Source organism: Crotalus tigris, unplaced genomic scaffold (genome assembly GCF_016545835.1).
Source record: "Crotalus tigris isolate CLP2741 ecotype Arizona unplaced genomic scaffold, ASM1654583v1 scf7180000018825.4774228, whole genome shotgun sequence".
Taxonomy (NCBI): Eukaryota; Metazoa; Chordata; class Lepidosauria; order Squamata; family Viperidae; genus Crotalus; species Crotalus tigris.
Genome location: NW_024097215.1, coordinates 2,179,855 through 2,207,590, shown reverse-complemented (window position 1 = coordinate 2,207,590; position 27,736 = coordinate 2,179,855). Strand labels below are relative to the sequence as shown.

At 43.5% G+C, this 27,736-nt stretch overlaps 1 long non-coding RNA gene across 1 annotated transcript; it reads right to left on the bottom strand.

Annotated features, from left to right (window-relative positions):
- Positions 1-13,258: 13,258 nt before the first annotated feature.
- Positions 13,259-20,878, bottom strand: LOC120314013. Its single transcript, XR_005558314.1, has 3 exons — positions 20,525-20,878; positions 19,833-20,067; positions 13,259-13,722 (listed from the first exon to the last, which is right to left on the bottom strand). It is a non-coding gene; the product is annotated as an uncharacterized LOC120314013 (long non-coding RNA).
- Positions 20,879-27,736: the final 6,858 nt, after the last annotated feature.

The window sequence follows — 27,736 nt, the reverse complement described above, 5'->3', positions numbered from 1 at the left end:
CCTTGGCGCCCTGCACCTATCGCATCGGTATTGCAGGTGACGTGCGCGCGGCGGCGGCGGCGGTGGCTACGTGAGGTGCTGGGCAGGCGGAGAGGGGAGGGGCAGCCCCCGCGGGTCTCGCCTCCCGTCGGGCCGCGCGGAGGGAAAGAGCAGACAAAGGGGGACGAGAGCCCGGCTGCTGCTGCCGCCCTGCCTGCCTGCCTGCCTGCCTGCCCCCCTCTGCAGCAGCCCCCGCTCCGCAAAGGGCCAGGCTGGGCGTGGAAGCCCCGGGCGCGCTGCTTCCGCCCTTCGGCCGCTTGGGGCTTCCCGGGAGCGCGTGGCCAGCCCCGGGCGCTGTCCTAGGCTGGGCGGGGAGGCTGTCTCGCGTCCCAGGCGGGCGGGCGGACCGGGAAGAGAAGGGTCGGGGCGGCCGCCTCCTGCTCCAGCCGAGCTCGGCTGTCTTGGTGCAAAAGCGGCCGAGATGCAAAGCTGCGGTGCAAAACTCGCTGGATGAGCCCAGGCGGCGAAGGCCGGGCAGGCCTTGCACCTCTGAGAGGAGGAGCTGCTCGCAGAACTGGATCGGAGCGGCCGACCTTGCAGGGTTGCTGGAAGGGAGCCGCCAGGAGGAAGCAGAGCTCCCGGATCAGCTGTGCCGTCCCCTATACCAGCCCCCCCCCCCGGTAATCTGCCCATTAATGTAGAGCAGGGTGGCCGACCTTGGTTGGACTTCAACTCCCAGAATTCCCCAGCCACAAGTCTACCATAGGTCTTAAAAGTTGCCATGCTTGGACACCCCTGGTGTAGTAGAGGATGAAGGCTGGGGTGCTGCCCACACTTCCCAGCCATAACTTCCTAACAGTGAGGACAATTAACCAGTGGAACAGCTTGCCCCCAGAAATCGTGGGCGCTCCATCACTGGAGATTTTTAAGAAGAGGCTAGACAGTCACTTGTCTGAAATGGTATAGATCAGGGATAGGCAACCTTGGCTCTTTTATGACTCATGGACTTCAACTCCCAGAACTGAGGGGGGGGGCTGGACTAGAAGACTTCCAAGGTCCCTTCCAGCTCTATTCTATTCAAAATAAAGTGATTCATGCAAAAGGGACCTGGAAAGGAGGGCGGTATGTGTGTGACAAACTGGGACAAGATACTTCCTCCAAAGTATCACTGAAGATGTTACCTAGCCGGGTAACAAAATGTCTGAACGGCAAACTCGGAGAACAAACCGCCACCAGCATCTACCACCTGAGCTACAAATATTTGCTATCATTTCAGGATTGCAAGTTAAGTTTAAGTAATGACTGAAGCTCCCTGAAATTATCTAAGGATCAGAATAAGAATCTGGCAGATCCGGAAGACTTGCATTGGTGGTTTACTTTCTAAATGCAGGTTGTAATTTGGTTTAATGAAGAACCAGGTTCTTGTGTTGCAATAAGCTGCGATGCAGTTGATCCTAAACCTAAGGGATCAAAACTTTCCAAAATGGGGAGGATATAAGAAGCAGTGCACAAAAAACAGTAGGATCCATACCACTGGAAATCACCATTGGGGAATACTTTTTTTCCACTTTGTCTCCATTACACAAGGGGGGGGGAAGTCAGTAGTCAGGTACCCCTTTTTCTGACTAACCCAATTTATTAAAAAGCACCAGCTTTTGGGAATTTCGTTGGATGAATTTGATGAAGTGAGGTGTAGCACAGGAAAGCTGATGCTTTTAATAAAATGTGTTCGTTGGGGAAAATGCCACTTGGCTGTTTATTTATTTATTTTGCTTTCCGTAGACTTTGATATAACTCTCCTACATATCAGGATAGCGATTTTTCAGAAAGAAAGGATGCAGGTATCTCCTCAAAAGGCAGTTTCCAACAGTGGCTGAAGTGTGCATTTCCACACTTCTTCAAGTAGCCAAATTCTACTGAATTAAAATAGTAGCACCATGAAGCTGCTTGGTGCTTTCCTATCCGGGAATGCTGCTACTGTGTACCCAGGAATGGAGAGCTAATCTGATCACTGCAAGGTTTTACAGGTGGTCCTCGATTTAACAACAGTTTGTTTAGTGACCATACAGGTTACAACAGCACTGAGAAATGTGATTTATGGCCATTTTTCACACTTGCAACATCCCCATGATCACCTGATCAGACATCAGGCACTTAGCAACTGACTCATACTTACGACCGTTGCAGGGCCCCGGGGTCATGTGATCACCTCCTGCAACCTTCAGACAAGCAAAGTGAATGGGGAAGCCAGATTCACTTAACAACCGTGTTACTAACTTAACTTCTGCAGTGGTTCACTTAACCAATGTGGCAGGAAAGGTCATAAAATGGGGCAAAACTCACTTAACAACTGTCTCATTTAGCAACGGAAATTTTGGGCTTCCAATATTCCCAGTCAATAATATTGTCTAGCACAGTGGTTCTCAACCTGTGGGTCGGGACCCCATTTGGGGTCGAATGACCATTTCACGGGGGTCGCCAAACAAGGCTGTCCGCCATTTTTTCCCCCTTTGGCCACGCCCCTGGCACATGGTGATGTACAAGTGGTTGGGGGTCACCACAACATGGGGAACTGTACTATGGGGTCGCGGCATTAGCAAGGTTGAGAACCACTGCTCTAGCAGGAGAAAGCGGTCCGACTGGTTCCCCAGCGAGTTGCTATCCAGATGTACCAGACTTCAAGTCCCATAATCCCGCAGGCAGTTGCAGTCATAAAATGACACCCAATCTACTATATTGACAAGAGTTCTTTGGATTAGGACTACGGGAAAGAACCGTGCAGGATTAAGTGTCTTTTCTTGGAAATGATGGTGATTTAGAAAAATATTCTACAGTTTATGATGGGAACAGTCACCCTCTGGAAAAGAACAAAACGATTTTTTTAAAAAGCAACTAGGCAAGTGATGTGAGCCTGGAGGTTGGGGTGGCAGGGAGTGGCCCTGTTTAGTCGCGTCACCAACATAATTTAGCAGGTGCCCATGAAACTCACATAACTGCATTCCACTCTGCCCTCTGCAAAATGTCTCTTTGGAGAAACTCGGTCCTTTTTTTTTTTCCAGTGAAAGTAAACTAGTTGGAATAATGAGCAGAGAGAACTAGCCATTGGAACGGGAAAACTCCCAGGAGAGAAAAAGATTGGATACCATGCGACAAATGAAATACCACACCAAAACTAGCATGCAAATTATAAGTATTTTTTTTTCTATCACTATTTTTCTACTCGGACTCTCTAAAACCATTCCCCCCCCCCAAACTTGGCAACTTCAATTTGCAGTCAAAATCCACACATCTTAAAAGTACATTTGGCTGGGGAATTCTGGGAGTTGAAGTCCACACCTCTTTAAAAAGTTGCCAAGTTTGAAAAACACTGCTCTAAAAACCTTTGAGCAATTCTTGGTCCATCCAGCTCAGCTTGCTGGCAAAGTAGATTCAATCACTCTTTATACTGTAGATATTCAGGCAAGAATCAGTGTAGTGACATTTCTGCCTAAAGATCAAGTGACTTCTTTTCCAAGCAAGCTGCAGGTTGCAATAACTGTTGGGTAAGCAATAACTTGGCTATTCATTTCTTAAACTGAACCAGGAATTATTATTTTTTTTCTTCAGAAGCAAAGTATTAGTTCGTACTTATCCCAGTAGCTTAGTGGTTAGATGCAGTGATACATCTGTGGAGCAGATTTAGTTTCTCCTCCAGATGAAGCTCTAGTAGTTCAACCAGGGAATTAATGCATATTTTATCATCTTGATAAGAAAGACCTCTTAAGATGATTAAATACCAAATCTAAAAGTATCTCGTTGCTGGTGCGCAACTAGAGAAAATACAGGTAGCCCTCAATTTACAACCGTCCTTGAGCCCCAAATTTCTGTTCTTTAAGCGAGAGATTTGTTAAGTGAGTTTTGCCCCATTTTATGACCTTTCTCGCCATAGTTGGTAAGTGAATCGCTGCAGTTAAGTTAGTAACGAGCATTGTTAAGGGAATCTTTGCTTGTCAGAAGGTTGCAAAAGATGGATCAGACGACCCCGGGACAATTGCAACCCTCACAAATAATGAATCAGTTGCCAAGCTGATCACGTGACCCTGGGGAGGCTGCAGCTGCCATAAGTGTGAAAAATGGTCAGAAGTCACTTTTTCAGTGCCTCTGTAATTTCGAATGGACTCTAAACAAACTGTTGTAAGTCGAGGACTATCTGTAATTATGGAGAAAGAGGAGAGGAGGAGGAAAAGACCCCCATCTGACTGAAATGGACCCTGGAAATCCCGAGAAGCTGCAAGCCAAGGATACAGCTAACACAGGCCTCTACATTCCCTCACCCTGGGGCACAGAAACTGAGCACACAATGGGGACTACGGATTGATACTTATCTCCAAGCTCCAGGATTTAATCTCTCAGGACGTGCTGGGAGGGGGTTTGGAGACCAAAGGCCTTTGGGGAAGGGTCCTTTGTAAGGGAGAGCTATCAGAAAGGGAGATGATGCAATTGACTTGCCCAAGAAAGGACAAGGAGTAGATGGCCACCCCCACCCCCACTGGTAGATCATATGCCTTAGACCTCCTGCTGAACACTATTCTCCCATCCTAACCTATATTCCTGAAATACTGTAAAAAAAAACCTTGGGATGAATAAGTCTTTTTTTTTCTTTCTTTCTGGGTATTTGATCAATTCCTGATCTTTAGAATTCTTTTCAAACTGCTTTGTGGGCTAGGCTAGGATTGTTGACTGATCTTAAAACCACCAAAGGAGGGGGGGGGGGAAACAGACTTTGCATCAGAAAAGAGAATGAACTGTTCCCATATTGGATGGCAAGTAGCCCTTGACTCACAGCCACAATGGAGCCCAAAGTTTCTATGGTTAAGTGAGTTTTTGCCCCATTTTACGACCTTCCTTGCTACAGTTGTTAAGTGAATCATTGCTTAATCATTCAATTAGTAACACGGTTGTTAAGCGAATCTGGTTGATTTTGCTTGCCAGAAGGTTGCAAGAGGGGATCACATGACCACAGGACACCGCAACCGTCATAAATAGGAGTCAGTTGCCGAGCGTCTGAATTTTGCTCCCTTGACCGTGGAGATCGTGCAATAGTTGTAAGTGTGAAAAATGGTCGTAAGTCACTTTTTTCGATACCGTTGTAAGTCGAGGACTGTCTATATACAGATTAGCACTTGTCTGCCCCAGTGTCCATCCATTCAGATTTGTCAGGCCAGAGGAAGAAAGACGAAGACTATGATTTAGCCTAAAAAAGTATCCCCAGTTGAACCACAGCATAAAAAGCACGATTGAACGTTTTCCAAATGCTGTCATGGGCTTGGGTGGGATATATGTGCGACTACCCAAAATTGAAATTCTAAGAATGCATTAAAAATTAGGGCAGCTTCTGTAATTTATGCATGCTTTGGGAGAGACGGGGGGGGGGAGAGCAAGAAATATCTGTTGTCTTTTTGTAGAAGCAATTTTTACAGTGGGAATACAACTGTGAAGACTCCTTCCAAGAATTCAGGAGCCTGTTAGATTGGTGGAAGTTTCGATAAACAGATGAAAAGGAAAGAAGAGCAGAGTCGAAAGAAAATGTTTCCCAGGATAACTGTGATGCCTATCGCAAAACGCCACATTCGCAGCCCTTTCCTTCCATTGAGCGTGTGGATTACCTCATCCTGTGCCTCTCCACCACACTGTGAGGTAGACACACAGTGACATTGTGTGGCATGCTTACCACCAATTAACTGAGCCCTGGTTTACTCCAGCCAATAGTTCACATAACACACCAAACCATAAAGTCACCACATCAGCTGAGTTTTACATGACATGACAGGCTTACAGTCAGGTTAATTTAGAGTTCAGTGTGCCGTGGAATACATTCATTTAATCTGCACGCTGGACCTTTTTAATTATTATTCTAGTTGGCTGAAAATAAAATGTATGACTTTAACAAACCCTTAACCTTCACGAGTAGGACTGAGACTGTTTTTAAGAAGCTTGCTTCCAGCTTCTAGCATTTAAGACATTCAGTTCAAGTTGTCATATCATCATTTTAGCCATTGTCTATCCACTGCAGGATGGAGGCTTCTTCCACATGTTTCCAACTCATTCGGTCCTGAGCTTTCATTTGCCAATTGGGCCCACAATACTTGCTGAGGTTGTGGATCCATCTTGTTTTATGTCTCTTTTGTGGACACTTTTTATCCAGTGGGATCCGTTCTATGACTGCCTTGGTCCACCTGCCATCCGTTCTTCTTGCTATGTGACCAGCCCATTTTCATTTCAATTCTTTTACTCTTTTGACGATATTGTATATTTTTGTTTGTTCTTTAATCCAGGGGTCCCTAATCTTGGCAACTTTAAGACCTGTGGATTTCAACTCCCAGAATCCCCCAGCCAGCAGATCTTTCTATCTTGTCTTGTAATGCCGAGCATGTATATAAAACATACGAAGAACGGCTGCAGGACTTGGGTTTGGCTAGTCTAAAGAAAAGAAGAAGTAGGGGAGACATGATAGCAGTATTCCAGTATTTGAGGGGCTGCCACAAAGAAGAAAGGGTCACATTATTCACCAAAGCACCAGAGGGAAGGACAAGAAACAATGGTTGGAAACTGATCAAAGAGAGAAGCAATCTGGAATTAAGGAGAAACTTCCAGGCAGTGAGGACAATTAACCAGTGGAACAGCTTGCCTCCAGAAATCGTGGGTGCTCCATCCCTGGAGATTTTTCAGAAGAGGCTAGACAGTCATTTGTCTGAGATAGTATAGGTTCTCCTGCTTAAGTGGGGGGCTGGACTAGAAGACCTCCAAGGTTCGTTCCAGCTCTATATTCTAGATCAGTGCTTCTCAACGTTTGTGTGACGGCAACCCCCGTCACACAAACATTCTGCGCATGCGCGGCGCCGCGTGCATGGGGGCGGGGCCCATGCGTGGCGTGCACGCACAGCACCGCCCCCATGCACGATGTGCATGTACGACGGCCCCCATGCGCGATGCGCGTGCATGGCGCCACCCCCATGCGCGGCGCGCATGCGTGGCGCCACCCCCATGCGGGGCGCGCGTGCACGGCGTCGCGAAAAATGGCGGATCGCCACCTTTGGCGACCCCCGAAAAATGGTCGATCGACCCCAAATGGGGTCGCGACCCATAGGACTGAGAACCACTGTTCTCGATACTCTTTTGACGATATTGTATATTTTTGTTTGTACTCTAATCTATGTGCAGGTCTTCCTTTCTTGTCTTGTGATACCGAGCGTGTATCTTTCCACGGCTCTTTGCGCACTCATCAGTGCCATCCACTTGACTGTTTTCTTAGTCTTCCTCTCAACCTCTTCACTCGCCCACTGCGTGTTTGTTCTGCAATTCAGTCCTCATGCATTTTCCGTAGCTGACCAAATCCCTTCAACATATTTTTTCTGCTTCAGCATATTTCTTTCCGACCAAATTGCTTTCACTTTTATATTCAACTTTTATTCACACACAGGCCATTCATTCTTGACTATCTTCTGGTTTCTTAAGTTCTGCATTCCCATTTTTCTGAGTTTGTTAGTCTTAACTCTACCTTGCTCTCTTTGATTAATGGTCTCTGCAAATATCTTTTTCTCATATACACTGTATGCAATATTCTCGTCTTCTAATTTTTGCATTAATCATTTTCTTCTACAGCTTCTTTGTCTTTATCCTTTCATTAAGCAGCCCCTTTACGTTTTTCCTGTTGGCGTAACTCTGCAATTTCTGTGTCACTCTCTAACAATCTGTTTCAAGTAACTTCCCTTTTCTTACATCCTTGTTCATTCTGTAAATGGTCTGTTTGCTAATACTTTTTCAGATAGCATTCATACCATTTCTTCGTGTAACCATTCTACTTTGACTCTAGTTTCTTTCACATTTTTTTCCTCTTTCTTCTATATTTTTCCCCAAGATCTTTTCTTGACATTACAAAAATAATCAGTCCACATTCAGGACGTCTCATCATCCTTCTATCCTTCACTAATTATTTCAGTCATTCAACATAAACAGTCATGCTTTTAGACTCATATTCATTTCTTCACCGTGTGTATTCATTAACAGGTTTATATTTAAATCATCTGTTCAGAAATAATGTGTTAAGCAGATCCTTGCACATTTTTCTTGGTTCTCCCAATAGCCCAAGCAACTTTTTAAAATACTACCTTGTGTTGTTCCAATCTAGCCATTCAAATCACCAAGCAAAATACTTTCCCCTTGACTGCTTTAATTTATAGTGTGCCATAATTGTTCAATTCATCTTTATCATTCACTGAAGTATAAGATGCAACTGTCACCAACAAATAGATTCCTACTTTCATATACATCCATGGCAACTTTGAAACAGCAAATTCTTACTTTCTGATGTTAATTTTAGCCCTTTCATTCATAATGAAACCTGCACTTTCATTTCCTGTCATGTATTCATAAACTTCACAAGATCAGACCCATCTTCATTTACATCAGTTATAATGTTCCCTTTCACTTGGATTCACAGAGAGACACAGAGAGAGAGAGTATATCAGTTTTTCATTCTTTCATTTGTTAATTCATGCAGTTTTCCATTTATTATTCCAAGTCACGGTCTTCTATTTGACATGGACCGCTAGACTTGACAGGGGCCTATTGTGGTTTTGATCACTTGGTGCTTTCACATAATGCTTTTTAGTAACACAAAGAAGGTGTGGGCTAGATTACAAGCCTGAGTTGTATTTGTGTCAGATGGAGCATTCTCTGCTAATGACAGGGACCCTGTGGATCAGGTTCAGTTCATTTTAATCCATATATTTCACAAATGTCACCCAAAGCTGACTTTTACAGCTCATGCGACTCTATGCAAGCTAATGTACCGTTGCTCAGATCACATCAAATTGAAGGTACATGAAGTTTACTGATTCATACAGGTAGCCCTCGACTTGTGACCATAAAAGAGCTTGCCCATTACAATTGTAAGTTGTAACAGTCATAAAGCAGGCCATGACATGATTTAGTTGTTAAGCAAACACATTGTTCGCTATGATGAGTTTTTGCTGAAAGCCAAATGCAATTATCAGTAACAAAGAGTCAAATCTAATAATAGCAGCAAATTCACAGCCTAATTTCCTTCTTGGGGGACCTTGGTAGCAGGGAACTTCCTAAAGACAGAGAGGTAACAGCAATCAGTCAAGGTCCATGTTCCCATGCAGAAGTGAAAATATGTTGTGTATTGTTGCTGATCCCTGCTGGTCTCGCTTCTCCTTGATATAGTTAACTCTTAAGTCCTTTCCAGATGCTCTGGCTATGACATCTGCAAGAAAGTGCATTGCTTCCTGAGTGTACCTTGCCTTTCCCTTAGGATAGTGATGCCCAGTGGGCAAAGAGGGGAATTCTCAACATCCAGCTCGAGAATTCAAATAAAACTCCAGGTTCATTCCATCTCTGAAATCTTACTGTTTATTGAGTACACTGCATGGTAATGTCGATGCAAAACAAACTCTGAGGTTCCAACACCAATTCATAGACTTAAACCAGGGGTAGGCAACCTTGGCTCTTTTATGACTTGTGGACTTCAACTTCTAGAATTCCTGAGCCAGCCATGCTGGCTCAGGAATTCTGGGAGTTGAAGTCCATGAGTCATAAAAGAGCTAAGGTTGCCTACCCCTGACTTAAACAATATGTTTTCTAGCCAAACCTCCAGCGTCTTAACGCAGTCCATATAAACAAGTTCACTTTGTTATGGGAACAGTCTGCTTCAAATCCACACCTGTTATGGTGTCCTTGAAAAGTTTTCAGGCTCTCACAGTCTTCAGTGGAATTGTAGAAGTTTTGTTTCTCTATCTAACCCACTCGAAAATAACACCTCCCCCCTTACTCTAAAAGCAAGTTGAAATGCAGAGGCAGGTGGCTGCCAAAGTTTCATCACTGACAGAAATGTCAAATGTACCACAGGTACTGACTCAGCTGGGCATCTTTGAGAGATTAGTCCGTGGAGTTTTTCACCCAACTCTTCCAAATCTGAAGCCAGCAGTGTACAAAATTGTGTCTCTCCAGCTGGTGCCCACCTATGTAAAGTCCCCAATCCCCAGGAGAATCGTCTTGGAGTTGCAAACTACTGGGCACGGCTGAACAGAATCTTTGCAGGCAGCTCAGCTTCACAGTTTGGGGGCCACCACAGAAAAGGGGTGAACCTGCCTCTTCAAAAGAGAGAACCTGGAACAGACTTTCCGGTTCATCTGGATTTCCAAGCCACACTGACAACTTAATATGTGACCAATCTTTTCTTTCTCGGATTCCAGAAAAACTGGTTGTAGAGCAGAGAGCATTTTTTTTTCCTCTTTCAAGCAAGGATGGCCTTTTCTTCTTCCTTCCATACAGTGGAAAACCCCAGCCATGTAAAACCCCAGTTCCTAAGAAAAGGCATTGCTTTGCCCATGAATCTCCCCCCAGGCAAAAATGGAAGGAATGTGAAGACTCTGGGTGCTATCTCCAAAAGGCAGCATGGCCTTGCAGCTGCATGCTGCACATTCTTCCTTTGAAACCATGCCCGCCCACCGGTTTTCCAAGCAACGTTAGTATAGAGGCCCACTCAAAGGAAATGATGGTCCAACAGACAATCTTGACTGCAAATGAGTGAACGAGTTGCAGTCTCCTGTTTGGCAGATGGTCACATCCATTGCACTCCTCTTGTTTATCTTAGAGATCTTTGAATTGAGGACTTCTGTCACTTCAACCTGTTCAGAAGAACCGCAAATCTCTGTACAGTTCCATTCCATTCCAGTCTTAGTGTTAATTGGCAGCTTTGTGTAAACATAAAGGTTTGCAAGCAAGTGACCATTACTCCATTCTCCCTGAAGAAAATAAATATAAATGCATTTTTATAACTACAAATAAAAGGTATGCTAATTGGCAAGTTATCCGGAAGACACGTTTTCCACACAAGACCTGAGCATCTATAAACATCAGCTTTGGCCCACAAAAAAACAGACAATAGACTGGGAACCGGTCCTAGACACACACCCTGCATAGTCTACCTTTGTGCTGTGAATACGAACTTCTAAGAAAATGTATGAATGAGCAGCTAAAGAAAATGTTGACAGAATGGACCTCAGGAATAAGAGGAACATCTTTCTGCAATTTATAGAACTTAGCAAAAAATTTCCAACTCCCAATAGTTTCATAGAGAATTAAGAAAAGTCCTTCTTTCTGCTCCTTAAATAAAAACACAGATGTGTTTGTCTGTGTGAAGAGATTTGTGCACAACTGTAGCTCTTTTTCCTGAAAGCAATTTCTGAGCTGAGCATGCACTTAGATATTTCTGTTTCACAATGATTTGTTCGCCTTCTCAAGTTTGCACTTCTTATTCTTTTTAACAAAACCAGTCCTGCGAATGCCTAAATTCTGTGCTGCATATGCTCTCATGTTCATATAATGCGCTACAACTCTGCTGGAAAAAAAAAACCCTGAATCTTGGCTATGTTCATGGAACATATTTAGATGTCACAGTGACTGGCTTCATCCTAACTCACTCAATCTAACTCAAACAAACCACAACAGGGTTTTGAGTAGTGTGTGAGTACTCCCCATGTCAGGGATTCTGTGGCATGGGAGGAATTTATTACTCTCCGGGTGATATTATTTTCTAACTTCTGGTTGAACAGTTGTGATTCCCAATGTTTTTCTAAGGCAGTCCACCTTGTCTGGGTGCTAGGATCTCTTGGTCCATGTTCCTTAGTCCTTTTAGGTTTAAGGAGCAGCAAATGTTTGTTTCTGCCAAGAAGCCACACCTTGTTCAAATCTGAGACACCTTGTAGCTCATGAAATGAGTGGCATAGAATATGTGTTGCAAAAATTAACCACTCGTAAGACACAGAACAAAACACTGACCTAGTTTACATATTGCGTGGAGCTAAGGATCAGATGCAGTGAGTTTAATTCAAATGTGCAAAACAATGAATCATGTCAACCCTCATTGGTAGGACCAACGATAGAAGAATGTGGGAGTCATAGTCACTTCTTGAAGACTTTAGATTATCTATCTCAGGGGTAGTCAACCTTGGCTCTTTTATGACTTGTGGACTTCAACTCCCAGAATTCCTGAGCCAGCTGTGACTACTCCTGGTCTATCTCTTCTAAGTGGTAAGTCTTCCCATCATAAGTGAGGAAACGTAGAGAGATCTGTATGGTAGAAACACCTCCTGGCCCTTCCATGATTTCCATCACCTCTTTCCTACTAGATCAGATTATAGCCTGGCATTCCAAATTCACACTGGCAGTAGATTTCAGCCGTAGAAAGAACTGAAGTATTAGGTCCCCATGGATTCAACCTCTCTGCAAATGACAATGTTCTGCCATGGACTTTTCCTTGCTTCTTTGGTGTCATTGGGCCCCTCTGCCAGTCTGACTGATAGCTGTGTTAAAGGTAGTCCACAGAGAATGGTCCACCACATGGAGGTTCTCTCAGTTCAGATCCAGAAGGGTCTTTACATTTCTCTTGCAAAAAACCCCCAGCTGAAGGATTGTTCTACAGAGATCCAATAAAACCAAGAGAGGGCCAGTAAAGAAGGTCAATAAAATCAAGGTACTGTTGATAGATTTAAATGTATTGACCACCCAATGGTGCTGACCCAGGATACTGGGGGTAAGAGCAGAATCAAGGAAAGAGAAGAAAAGATGGCATTGCTACTGTTTGATCCGGTGAGTGAGCGAAGGAGGAGAAAGACGCTGAGAGAGTGTTTGAGTGGCGAGAAGGAAAGCAAGTAATTTGGCATCTACGTGGTCTTGGGAGAAATTAGTTGTGACCGAGAAATAATCTGTATTGCACTGACCTGGTTCACCCACTGCATGAAAGCTATTCTTAACTATGGTTTCCTATATCAGCCACTCTTGAGCAACACGTTGATTTACAAACCACTGCTAGATTCGTGCAAGGCTTTAAACTGAAACTACTCCAGCTTTGGGAGGAAAGCCAAACCAATTACTGCTCAGGTGTGAAAAACATCACCGTTGTAGGGGTAGTCCTCAACATATGACCACAAAGTTTCTGTTGTTAAGCGAGTCCTTGGTTAAGTGAATTTTGCCGCATTTTCCAACCTTTCTTGTCTCAGTTGGTAAGTGAATCCACTGCAGTTGTTCAGTTAGTAACCCGGTTGTTAAGTGAATCTGGCGTCCCCCCTTGACTTTGCTTGTCAGAAGATCGCAAAAGGAGGATCCCATGACCTTGGGACATTGCAACCGTCACAAGTACATGCCAGTTGCCAAGCGTCCATATTTTGATCACGTGACTCTGGGGATGCTGCAACACTCGTAAGCATGAAAAACAGGCATCAGTCACTTTTTTCAGTGCGGTTGTAACGTTGAACGGTCACTAAATACAACTGTTGTAAGTTGAGGACTACCTGTATTTCCAGCCCCTGCGTCTCTCCCTCTCCTCTTTGGCGAAGAGTGGGAGAATCTGCGGTTTGCGAAAAAAGAGCTGAATCTCTGCAGACGCCTTCTTCCAGGGCAGACTTCTCAGGCATTGGAAGGGAGGCTGTAGCCGTCAGCCTTCACCTTGGCTGACCTTTCTCTCCCCATATGTCAGAGCAATGTTACTCAGCAGCCATTCTCCTTGACGCGCTTTCTTCTTTCTTCGGTCAGAACATCGTGGCAGCTCACGTGGGTGGGATGAGAGAGAGGGAGGCTTGGAGGCAGCCTCCAGGCACCCTTCAGAGGCAGGGCTCAACTCTCTGCCCAGGGTCTCCGGAGGACTCCAGTTGCAATTCCCATAATCCAGAGTCAGACTCCCTAGAGGGGAAAAAAAAATAAAATCAAAACTTGATTTTTGGGAGAAGGGTCACAGCATCCTTCCATGTTTTCTTAAATCAGTAACTGACCAAAACATCTTTGCTAAAAACTGCTGATGGCCAGCCTAATTGAACTCACAAATGCTGGGTGAAATTGCCCTGCAGCTTCTCCCTCCTTTGCTGAAGAAATCCTAGTGATGCTAAGTATAAACCAAGGAGAGGTCATTGTTGAGCCTATAAGGGCTGCGATTTTTTTTTTTTTATGCGTGTGTTAAATTTCTATCCTGCCTTTCTTCCTGACATTCAAGGCAGCAGGCATAGCCTTTCCTCTTTTGATGGTTTTTTTCACCCTAACAATCTTCTGAGGTGGGGGGGGGAGGGAGAGAGAGAGAGAGAGCGAGAGCGCAGAACTGGCCAAAAATTACTCTTCCAGGAGGAGGAGGAGGAGGAGGAGAGCTGTGTTGTCCTTGGTGCTCTCTGAGCTTCCTGGTTTTCTTGCAGACGTTTCATTACCCAAACTAAGTAACATCATCAGTGCACTGGTACAAGAGAGTTTGATTAAGTCAAGTGTGCCCAACCTTTTAGCTTGCCCGGATCCCGTTGAGTGATCCCATTGCTATAAAATATATAGCAATAGCACTTAGATTTATATACCACTTCACAGTGCTTTTACAGCCTTCTCCAAGCAGTTTAGGGAGTCTGCATATTGACCCCCACCCCCACCCAGTTCTTCCAAAACCATTACTTGTACTTTTTGGACATCAAGAGGTTGTCTCTTTGCTGGGAGGTGTCCCCTTTTTAAAATAACAATGACAGTGTCATCACACAGAACAATGCTCCAAAGGAAGGGTGGATTTTTCCCTCCAAGATAATTCACCTTTTAAAAAGAGAAGGTTATTTTAAGTTCACAGAAAATGCAGGAAAAAAAATCAGCAGAGGAGTGTCTTTCTTGCTGTCTAATCTTCCTTTTTTTCCGGGGGGGGGGGGGAGGGGTGTTATTTTACCAGCCAAATTATTTTATTTGCCAGCTTGTTCATCATTTGAGACATTAATAAATAACATTGAGCTACAATAATTCCACACGTAGTCACAAGGATTGCTGGGCAATCTGCTTCGTGGGCCTCTGTTTTACATATTGATCATTTTCCCCCCTGGGAACTTAAAGGGTTTTGTACTGTTGGGCCAAAATAATTGTCATTTCTTTGAAAACGGTAACAACTGTGCCTGAATGGTGCTGTTAAGTTCCTAGGGGGGGGAAAGAATCATACTCTCTTAACACACAAAGGGTGTATTGCACCACTTTCACAGGCTTGTTGTGAAGATAAGAGATTACATACATTCATGGCGACAACTAGTTTTAACTGGATTAGTATCAACTATATGCTTTTGACCCACACATATGGCCCATCTGCTCTAAACTGCTGCACCCAAATATTGTATATGCAGTCTCTTAATCTAAATAGCCATGCCTTTAACTTTTCACAATCTTCAAAAATTTGATAGAAATTAGCTTTCCTCAAAAGTGGGTGTTCTAAGGCCAGCCTGGGAAAAATATGGAAACCTGCTTGTTTTCTGCATGTCAGGCAGCTGTTAAGACATACGATCCTCTGTTAGAAAGAAAAAAAAATGACTAGTATCAGATGCAAGCAAAAACAAACTTCAGCCTCTATTGCTTGCTCAGATTTCAACCTTCTTGCTGCTTGATTTGGCGGTTCTTGCTAAAAACGTTATTATTCTTGCTAACACTAACCAGAAAGTAAAGCTAGGAGTAACTAAATGAAAATATATTCAAGTAACAATAAATGTAAATAAAAAGAAAGCTTAGTGACATAAAGCAATGATGTATTGAACACTGGTTCAAGAAAAAAAAATAGTAAAGAATCCAACCTGGATTGGTCACAGGGACCAGAAGCTTAATCTTCTGAGATTTTGGATTCGTGCTGGAGCCCATCCTAAGAGAACTTCTCTCAACTGGAATGTGACACATTCCCTGAGGCTGGGCTCCAGCACTTATATTTGCCTTCATCCCTGAAAAATAGTAAAATTTATATTTTTGAAGAAATGCACAGATTACTTTAAGCAACATGAAGAATTTTAAAGATTAACCAATGTGTTTGGTGCATAAATGGATACAGATTGCAGCCAATCTCATTAGCTGATAAAATGCAAATCTTGAATTATATCCACAGTTAAGATTTAAGAGGACTGTAAATAGTGAGGTAAGGAAAAAAAGAAAGAAATGCCACAGATGATGATAAGAGCCATATTAAAATCTCTTCTGGTTTTCCTGCTGTGAAACTGGAAGAGGAGTCTAAAACTCTTATACATTAGCTGTGCATGCTAATATGTACTGTGGGATCCAGTAGGAGTTAGTTCTGAGTACACCCACATATTACTGGCTGAATGTACTTAACACAACTCCCTGTTGTTGCTACGGCCCATCAAGTCAACCCTGATTCCTGGAGATTACAGGGACAAGTCTGTGCAGTTTTCTTAGCAATGTTTTTAGAAATGGCTTCCCACTGCCTTTTTCCTAGGAATGACAAGAGAGTAACTGGCCCAAAGTCACCCAGCCAGCTTCCATCCCTAAGGCAGGATTAACAATCTCCCAGTTTCTAATCCCGCATTTTATCCACTATACCAAACTGGCTGTCTTATTTAACAAAGCTAGGTAGGCAGCCTCATTTTAGGTTAGTATATTGTGCAAATCTCATGTGCAGGACGGGATTAGGGGTTCCCTATCTTAGATGAAACCCTGATAATTACATTAAGTGAGTAAACCATAATTAAGTTAAGCATGGGTAAGTATATTGTACAAACGCAGCTGCTCTTCTGAGATTTTTCTCTTTTGAGTTCCCAGAGAATTTTTTTTAAGTGGCAAATAAAGTAATAACCTCGATTAAGAGTGTTTCAAAACTATTTGCCAGTATCTGAAATGGCCCCAACCTGAATGTCTATGGCAGGGATAGGCAACCTTGGCTCTTTTATGACTCGTGGACTTCAACTCCCAGAATTCCTGAGCCAGCCATGCTGAGGGGAAGGGAGAGCTGAGCCATGCTGGCTCAGGAATTCTGGGAGTTGAAGTCCACGAGTCATAAAAGAGCCAAGGTTGCCTACGCTTGGTCTATGGAGATTCTCAATCATCCAGGTGGTCATGGTTGTCCCAAAGGTGCTTTTTCAAAAGACAACTGGATTTCTTTGGTTTTTCCTTTCGTTGTTTTGCTTCTCATCCAAGAAGCTTCTTCAGTCCTTCAGAAGAAGCTTCTTGGATGAGAAGTGAAACATCTTCAAAGAAAAACGAAGAAAGTCCAGTTGCTTTTGAAGAAACACCTTTGAGCCCTACCTCACATTCCCCAAATATTTTTCATTGGGTTGATAGGCTTATTTATTGCATGTCTCCCAGGAATTCAAGGTAGTTTATCGGAGTGGAACTTCCTCCCTTCATTTTTATACTTTCCAGCCTAATAGAACCATAGATTAAGTTACATAAAAGGTTCAGGATTCTATCTATCAGCATAATATCCCTATAAATATGAACTAAACAAGACCAATTTAAATCTACGGACAGGAAGAAAAAGGAAGTTAAGTTTGAAAATAGACCAGATCTGGCTGAGGGTTGTGGAGGAAAATTAATCTCCCTCAATTTCCCCAATGTATTATCCCAGCTGGAAGAGGCAGCTGGATAGTTACTCAGAGGTTGCCAGTTGTCCAGTGAGATCCCTCCTTACCCTTAGTCCTGTATCCCAGGATGTAGACCAGGGGTCTTCAAACTTGGCCCTTTTATGACTTGTGGACTTCAACTCCCAGAATTCCTCAGCCAGCGTGCCTGGCTGAGGAATTCTGGGAGTTGAAATCCACAAGTCATAAAAGGGCCAAGTTTGGTTTGATGTAGACTACGCCAACAAGCATACATAGAGATAATATGGAAAGCAGAAACATGTCTAGATAGTGTTACTATTTGTTATCCTGAAGAAAATGTAGAAGACACTGCAACATCTTTGTTACACTGATGAAAATGTAGATGCCACTGCAACAAATATGCTGAAGCAAATATAGATGCCACTGCAACATAGTTGTTACTCTGAAGAAAATATAGATGCCACTGCTGCATATGTTACTTTGAAGAAAATATACATGCCGTTGCTGCTACATATATTACTCTGAAGAAGACGTAGATGCCACTGCTAGTAAATGGGTTGGATAGAGTCCCCAAACCTTGCTCTCTGCTGGTTATCCCAATGTGGCAACTTGTGGGATAGGTTGGAGCGAGATTGCCCCCTGAGGAGTCCCCATGGCTGAGGGTGGACTTGAATGTGGCTTTTCATGCGAATACAACTGTATCTCAAGTGTCCATTATTCTTTACTGGTTTGTTATTACGTGATGCCCATTCCTTTACTGTGGTGATACAGGACTTTCCAGCTTGGTTCATCTTCCAGCACGTGATAACTTCTTGGCCAGAAGTGACTTAAAATTCTGCATTTCCCATGCTTATTAAAGCCACCTTTTCCACAGTAGGTTGACCTGGGCAATACACCGCTTGTTCACACGGCTGGTCTTGTAGTTGGTAGGAGGAATCCCTTCTGCAGTGAAAGCAATTCATATCCCCCCCCCCAGGTGGGAAGCAAGAGAGGCCATTAGTTACACAAGCAATAGGTCTTAATTGCCACCCCTGATTCTTCTCACCTCCTACAGCTCTGCGTTAACTTGTTCCACTTGAGAAAGCAAAAAAAAATATATCTACTCCGAAGGGCTGAATCAAAGCCTAGCCCACGTGTAGGCAGAGGCAAGGGCTCTTAGTCATCTTGAAGCTACTACCTTCTGAAGGAGCAGCCTTCCCAAAGCTTCTTCCCCCATATGCTGTCAGCTGCTTTAGCTGCCCCCAGAAGTGACAGCAGGAACTCAGCTGGGGCCATCTGGTGCCAAGTCACTAGCCCACAAGAAATGAGAGCTGCTAGCTTTAAAGAAGGAGAGAAATTTAATGGAGGAAGAGAAGGAGGAGGAATCTCTTAGTGGGTTGCAATTATAATAGCCATGTGGGATCTCTAGGAGCTTCTAAACACTAATTTCTTTGAAATGGAAATAAAAGCTTTCACTTCCTGTTTTGTTCTGGAGCTTCTCTGCTTGCCAGCATCAGAAAGAGGATGCCAAGCTAGTCCTTTTTGACAGATACCCAAATTCCCCAGAGAACTCCATTTAATAATGGGCATATACTCCAACTCTTAGTGTAGTTTGAACTAAGAATAGTAGCTTACTATTCTTGTCAGAGAAGAGTCGTGTAGTCTATGATAAACAAAGCCCAGTGTTTTCCAATTTGTTTTATGAAAAACACAAGTTTATCCCTTGCAATAATATTTGTTAATCAAAAAAGGAGCTTCCAGATTCCTTCTGAATTTTAGCTGCGTATTCAAGCAAGAATGGTGAGCTCATTGCCTTCTAGGCGTTGCTGTATTACAATCTGCAGTAGCCTCAGCTTGTAGAATAAGTGATGAAAAATGCTGGGAGATGCCAGTTACATGCAGAGATCTTCAGGGTCCTTACCCTGTCCTTATTTTTTATTCACGGTGTGTGTGTGTATGCACACACACACAAATACGCATTCTCTCTCAAGAGCTCTGGGCAGCTGGAGAGAAGATTCTCTATTCAGTGTAGTTCCATAGAGGCAACGTTGGGAGTAGGGTTTGACTGAGAGAGGCTGACTCCAGATGATCTAGTCATCTATGTGGTCTACTAGGGACTTCACCTTGATCTTCCAGAGTGAAATCCAACACTTAAACAGTGCTGGTGCTAAAAGCAAGTGAGGAACACTATCTGCCTGGGCTGACCGGAGATAATGGGAACCAAAGTCCACCATATTGGCATGCACCAAGTCAGGAAAAGCTTTTTCCTCAAAAGATAGGTAGGGCTTGACAGTATGGTGCTGGTGGGAGATTCAAGAGGTGAGGTGCTTTAAGCCAGGGTTGTCCTACCTTGGCAATGTTAAGACATGTGGACTTCAACCCCCCCCCCAAGAGTCCCCAGCCGGCCATTCTAAGAGTTGGTCCACAAGTCTTAAAGTTGCCAAGGTTGGACACCCCTGCTTTAAGCTTAGAAAGGGATAGGAGTTGGCTTACCTTTGCTTTTTCCATAAGTGCTGTGGCAGATCCTTTTTCCTCAAGATTAACTTGAAAGGAAGAGCCTTCTCCAACACCTTGGACAAAAGGAATCACAAGTAGCTACCACCATGTGGCTTCTTTGCATTGCAGCCCATGCTGAACAGAAGTTGCCTCTCTTTCTAAACAATTTCTCCCAGTTGTTAGCTATGTATCATGTTCTTCTGAAATACTTCCCATTACATTCTCAGGGTATCTATGAAGAAAGAAAACCCAAAGCTTTTGAGCAAGTACAAAAACCTGCTTTGTCTAAGCCAGTGGTTCTCAACCTGTGGGTCGGGACCCCATTTGGGGTCAAACGACCATTTCACGGGGGTCGCCAAACAATGCAGTCCGCCATTTTCTTTTCCCCTTTTCCTTAGCTGTGCTACTCCCTTTTATTCTATTGGCTTTTGAAAGCCAATAGAATAGACTCTCTTGAATAGAGTCTAATTCTATTGGCTTTCAAAGCCAATAGGAATTGTCCAGGCTGTCTCTGCCCTGCTGAGCCCACCAAAAGTCCCATTCTGCAAACGGTGCTGCACCAGTTGAGTAGTCCTCAACTTACGACCGGTTGGGGGTCGCGGCATTAAAAAGGTTGAAAACCACTGGTCTAGGCAACTCAAGTTGGTATAAAAATGCATCTAAAAAGTGGAGACAGATTTTCCCCATACCTTCTGTATCAGATAAGCCCAACATGGAATACAGCTGGATTTTCTAAGCACCTTCCCTCTTCTCTTGAAAACACTGAAGAGGATTATTTGGCTGTGAGCCACTCTGATCCTTGCTATGGAAAAAGGAACAAATTTGTAAACTAACAGAAGCAGCACAGGAATATAATGACTTGCTTCATATGTTGTAGTGGGCCAGGTCTGATTTGCCAGCCTCCTTTTTTTGTGCTTCCCAAGTGGGTGGGAGCAAAAATATACAAACCTTTTGCCCTCAGAAAAATGGGGTGGTTAAGCTGTGCAAGTGCTGAAGGCACCAGAGCAGTGATGGCGAACCTTTTAGAGACCGAGTGCCCAAAAACTGGCCCCGCCCTGCTCCACCCCCTGCCCCGCCTCCACCCACCTGCCCGCAGGGCCACTCACTGCCTCCAGGGGCCGCTGCAGATCACCCAGGCAGCCCAGCAGCACCATGGCAGCCACGCCCTCTGGCCGTGTCCCGCAGCATCAACTGTGGGCGATGGAGTGTGAGGGCAGAGTCTTGTCTATGCTGCCTGGCTGCCATGTCCTTGGCTGCGCTGCTCCGTGTGGGCCACACTCGGGGGCGACTCTCCTCCAGGGGGGCTGCTGGTGAGGAGGGGGGTCGCAGGGGAAGGCATGGCTGGGGCAATGACACGTGTGCCCACTGAGAGGGCTCCGAGTGCCACCTCTGGTACCTGTGCCATAGGTTCACCACCACTGCACTAGAGTGAGCATTAAAGGTCTTTGACCCTCCCTAATTTTTGATATTGCAAGAGCAATAGCACTTGGACTTATATACCACTCCATAGTTCTTTATAGCACTCTCTAAGTGGTTTTAGAGAGTCAGCCTATTGTCCCCAACACCCTGGGTCCTCACCACCCTGACCTCGGAAGGATGAAAAGCTGAGTCAACCTTGAGCCCCTCAGGATCGAACTCCTGGCAGTGGGACTGCAGAGTCAGCCTGCAATACTGCATTCTAACCACTGCGCCACCACGGCTTCTAAGTAACTTTAAGTAGGTTACGTTGGGGTAAATCACCCTTGACTGCTTTGCACAACCCCTTAATTGAACCAGGGCAATGCCTGAATCCAAGCAAGGCCAAACTGTTCTTCCCATTTAATTCAAACCAGCTGCTCACCAATCTCCAGAGTGGCTGTCATGATGGTTTTCCAGCTCTGCCGGAAGCTGCTAGAGACCAGACGGGTTCTTCTGCCTAGGAGTCAAAAACTACAACTATCTCATGAGCTTGAGTAGACCGTGAGAGGTGGATCATGGTCACTGGGGTAACTGATCGCAAATCCTGGGTCCCCAGAAACAGCAGAGGAATTAGTTCTCTTTCTAGTTTTGGAGAGGAATGCTGTCCTTGGGATCTCAAGCTGGCTGCTTCCTTTCTGGCAGGCAGGCTGGAGAGCGGTTGCTGTGGCAACCGCAGGGTTACTGCACCACCTTTCCTTATCCTTGGATGTGCCGGATTCCCAAACTGACAGCTTTAAGGATGTCGAATCCCTGGCTGGCTCCCCCTGATCCAGCTGGTGAAGATCCTGATGGCTGTGAAATACAGCCACAATTGAATCCAAAATTTACGTGGTTCAGTGAGACGTTTGTTAAGTGAGTTTTGCCCCCATTTTTTATGACCTTTCTGGCCATAGTTCTTAAAGTGAATCACTGCAGCTGATAAGACGATAACCTGGGTTGTTAAAGGAATCTGGCTTCCCTATTGACTTTGCTTGTCTGCAGGTCACAAAAGGGGATCACGTGGCCCTGGGACACGGCAACGGTCATAAATCTGAACCCGTTGCCAAGCATCTGACTACATGTAGTAGGGAAAATTCTTACACCTTGTCCTTCTCTACCTGGGAAGCTGCCTCTTGCCTTTTTGCACTTCAGAATCATGTCCCAGCTGTCACATTGCCCACACTGTACACGGGCAATAAACTTGAGGAGATGGCTCCAGATGGGTCAGCGATAAAAAAAGCTGATCTGTTGACATGTGCTTGTGTCACGTGCTTGTGTCAGCCGTCCCAATGCCTCCTTCAGAGGCAACTTGAAGGATCACCAGAGATCAATGCTTCTCTCAGAGGGCATCCTGGCTCTGGGGTTCCTTTCGCTCTACGGCACTGCCTCCATTGTCTTTGAGATAATAATAATAATAATAATAATAATAATAATAATAATAAATAGCAGAATAGAAGAGAAAGAACTGGAGAAGATAACAAAATACAAAGACCTACAAATAGAAATAGAAAGACTGTGGCAAAAGCATGCAAGGGTAGTACCAATAGTCATAGGCTCCTTGGGTGCAATCCCAAAACAACTGGGGCACCACTTGAACACCATCGGCATTGACAAATTCGCTATTAGTCAATTGCAAAAGGCGGCCTTATTAGGAACTGCTTCCATCCTGCGACGATATCTGTAATACCATCAAACATCCAGATCTGCCTATCCCAGGTCCTGGGTAAGGACTCGATAGGTAGACAAAATGCCAAATCCAGTCTGAACATCTGGCTGACTGTGTGATGATCAATAATAATAATAATAATAATAATAATAAAGTTGGAAGGGACCTTGGAGGTCATCTAATCCAAATCCCTGCAGGAAACTCTATATCATCTCAGACAAATGGTTGTCCAGTCTCTTCTTAAAAACTTCCAGTGTTGGAGCATTCACCACTTCTGGAGGCAGGTTGTTCCACTGGTTTATTGTTCTCACTGTCAGGAAGTTTCTCCTTAGTTCTAGGTTGCTTCTCTCCTTGATTAGTTTCCATTTGTTGTTCCTTGTCCTGCCTTCAGGTGCTTTGGAGAATAGCTTGATTCCCTCTTCTTTGGGGCAGCCCCTGAGATATTGGAACACTGCTTCTTGAATTGGCCTCCAGCTTTTCAATCTGTCTCTTTTCTATCCAAATTATTAATTCTTGTTAGTTTTTATCTTTCTATCTGGAAAACCCAATAAAGTTATTTCAAAAGAGAAAAAGAGACCAGTCCATCAAGGGAAGATGCAGGCCTTTTCTGTGACCTCTGCACGCTTTCTGACATGCCACCAATGCAAACTCTCACAGACAGATGTTGCCTCAAGAGAGGCATTGCAGAACAGCCTGAGTCAATTTGTCTAGAGATTTTGGACTACTGCCTGTCATTCTTTACCTATTGCCCAGACTGGCTAGACTGAAAGAATTTGGTGTCCTACTGCAGCCAGGGAAGACTCCATCCACTCAATTTAGTCTACATCCTGTATTGTAGAATTGCTGCTTTGTGAGCATTGTGCAAAGGCACCGAGGCTGGTTAAACTCCAAATATGTACAATCCAGAAAGAACACTTTTCTTCTGGCTGTATATATAAGCATCAGTTAAAATCGGATTGTCATATATCTTAGAAATCCTGGGATTGTCCTTTAAAAGAGTGTAATTCTTCATACCTGCTTTGTTGTTGTTGTTAATTGCGAAGTTGTGTCCGACCCATCGCGACCCCATGGACAACGTTCCTCCAGGTCTTCCTGTCCTCTACCATCTTCTGGAGTCCATTTAAGTTCATGCCTCCTGCTTCAGTGACTCCCTCCAGCCACCTCATTCTCTGTCGTCCCCTTCTTCTATTGCCCTCAATCTTTCCCAGCATTAGGCCCTTTTCCAGTGAGTCCTTCCTTCTCATTAGGTGGCCAAAGTATTTGAGTTTCAACTTCTCATACCTGCTTAACTCAGACTAATTGTGTTACCTTTTAGAACAAAGATAAAAGCCCAAATATTTTCAAGACTAAACTTGTTCCTTATACTATTTAGCTGTCATTTTTAAAAATTTCTTCATCAAAAAACAATAATCTGATTTCTTATAGTTAATAGCCAGTAGCTATACTTTATAAAAATCCTAACTTTTTCAGTAGTTAGGATTTGGTAGTTATTGTAAGTTATCCTCCTGTTCATGATAAATAGAAAAGTTATGTAATTTCTCCCATAGCAATTAGTGAGACAAATGTCAGCTTTTTCTGTCCTAGAACATTCTGATTTTTTCCATGAGAGGTAATAACACTTGCTGTGCTCTGAGCATTTGTTTTGGTTGAAGTCCCCTGTAGAACTAAAAGTATTTAACGCAATACATTATAAAGTTAATGTTTGGTCCCATAAAAGATATAGTCTTTCATCTGTGCTAAGAATCTGCTGCCATCTAGTGCATCATTAAAACGGAATACATATAATTATCTGAGGATCTGGTCTGCTTCAATATAATACTTTAGCACTTCTTTAAAGAGGTTTTCGGGCTAACCACTTGACAGAAAGAAGATATCCTTTCAGGTCTAAACATTTTCCAAAAGTTAAGTACCCATTAATTTGGGTACTGTAGCCCAAATTAATGCATTATTCTTGCAAGGGGGGGGGGAAACCAAATTTTCCCTAAACCAGATGCCTTTAGAACATCTGAGGCAGACTTTCTATGAGTTCCAGCTTTTGGAAAACATGAGGATGATGGGAGTGCCTGCCACTCATGAAAATGCAGTTGCATGCATGCTCACTTAACCATTGCTTGTTTGGCCTGGTTCCCAACAACCGTTGCCTGGTACTGGGCCCTGAAAATATTTGGGCTTTTATCTTTGTTCTAAAAGACAACACTATTAGTCTGAGTTAAATAGGTATGAAGAATTTGGAACCCCTGATATAGACCAAATCATCCATAGACCCCCATTTTGGGAAAGGCTGGCCTCATGGAAACTGATAAATAAATGGAACATGCCCACTGGGAGCTCCTGGCAATAAAATCCAACTTCTCCAGAGATAGAAGACCATTATACTGCTTTGATGCAACTGACAAGATACGAAATACAAAAACATGGGTACATTATATTACATAATATCACCAAGTCAGTCTTCTTTCTTCTGCGAGTTTTCCAGATGTTGGACTACAAGCTTCCAGAATTCTTAGCTGCTGACCATGCTGGCTATCAATCTCTATGTTCCTTTGAAGGCCAGTGGCATAGGAAAAATCAGAAATCATCTGGTAGCATCTTTCCAGAATAAAGGTATATTTTTAAAAAGCATAGGTTTCCTGAATCGTAGCTTACTTCGGCAGATAGCAGACTATTTTGTTAGTCTGAAAAGATACTAACAGATTTATGATTTGGGGGGGGGTACCATAATTCTTTCTGCAACATAAAGTCGCTCCAAATCTACATATTCAAAACAGCTGTTCTTGACAAGAGACCCACTGATAAAATGCACGGGGAACTGAATGCAGTCCTTTATTCCTTCAGTTACATAAGAGAACCTACTGAGATGTCATTTCAGGGTCATCACTTACAAGGTGCATATGCTATTTCATGATGTGATAACGGTGGCAAATTCTGTCCTCATAAGCTATCCTGCATGCACACAGCTCAGCTTGACACTGTTGCTTTGTTCTCTGCTCTTGCTGGATTAAGACTTAAAAAAAACGCACGTGCAATCTTCGCAAACTCACTTGGCAGGTTGGTAAAGACGCCTTCAAATGGAGGAAGGAAAAAAAAAAAGATGCTAAGAAAGTGACCCATATAGGAAATCCCCAAGTGAGACAAGACTTAAAAGTCCAGATTTTGCCAAGCTTCTCACTTTCAGAGAACACAGTAGCGCAAATGCAGCATTAAGTCTGGACTGGACTTTAACACGAACGCAATGGAATGATTAAGGTGATCATGTGAAGAAGAAAGAAATGTGAAGTGTTCTCGGCTTCTCCTCAGTCACATCAAACACAATATAATCAAGAACCTGCATATAAATAAAAGGTCAAGAATCTTTGAAGATCAATATACAACTTACCACTGCTCCCGCATCTCGGCCAGGGACAAACCGAACCATTCTCTATTTGCAAAGGGAACACATTTTTGATTTTTTTTCCAATCTGCAAACCCCACTGGAGGGCCAGCCCACATATTTGTTTAAATGTATTTTGTTTGCTTTACTTAGCAATTGTGCAGTCTCCCGAGGGGTGGGCAAAGCACAGATAAAGTGTGCATCTTCTTCTTGTGCTGCATTCCAAGCAAAAATAATCTTGCTGGAAGTATCCAAGCCTTTTTGCTCAAGCAGCTGCAGAAACCCTTTCTCCGGCAATTTTCATCTTAACAGATTACAGTAATATGTTTTGCCAAAAGATTAAACAAAACCAGTGGTTTTCAGCAGCTGAAGATTATGATCTATTTGCTGATACTTGTATATGATCACAAGAAGCACCACTTTAAATTTCCTGACACGGGAAAGGGAGAAAATGCCAATTAAATTAGTTTTGTTGTCAAAACTAGCCTATTTATAAGCCTGTGTTAATTTTTTTTTTCAATACCGAGGACACATTATCAACAGTAGCATCAATTATTGTAGTCCTAGTTTGCATCAAACTGTATCATAATGTATTAGTGCCAATTTGCACAATGATAGATGAAATTCATGCCTATTATGAATTTTCTTTCTTAAGTAATTTTCTGTGCTCGGTAAGCTACAGAGCAGGGGTACTCAACCTTGGCTCTTTTATGACTCATGGACTTCAATTCCCAGAGGTCCTGGGAATTGAGTCATAAAAGAGCCAAGATTGACTTCCCCTGCTATAGAGCATTGCAGAAAGGCAGAATATTGGATTTGCAGAAACCTGAAATTCATCCCATTAAAGGCTCGGACTCCATTAAACAAGGTAGGTAAATGAGCCTCTTTGGCAACCCAAATCTTCCATCAATGAAATAGCTGCTTTGAGACACAGTTCCTTTGCTTTATGGTTACAGCTAGCTACAATTCTTTTGATGACAATTCATGGGATAAGTTGTTGTACACTTCTAGCTTTTTACAATAGTTCTGATTAAGGATTACGGACTGTGAGTGACATTTCTGGACTTTTTAAAAAGAGGCACACTAGCTTTAAGAGAAGTACAATTTAACATCCATACTGAATGGGTAGCAAGTCTGCTTCTTTGGGCAATTAAAATACAGTCCTTATGTACAAGGACACCTTCAGAATGTTGCAAGTGCTTTCAGCCACATTGTTTGGAGATGAGCGGATTTCCAGTGCAGAATCAAGAGGGTGCTTTATACACCAGCTGGGACATGTCACTAATCTACCATACTGCCTTCCCTGCTCACAGCACTGAGCCTGCAAAGTTATGGTCTGAACAGCTCCTTACTGCTCCATTCTACTTGGCCAGAAAGGTGGATCAGGCTGTCCTGATCTGAGTAAATCAGACAACTAAGCCAGCTGGA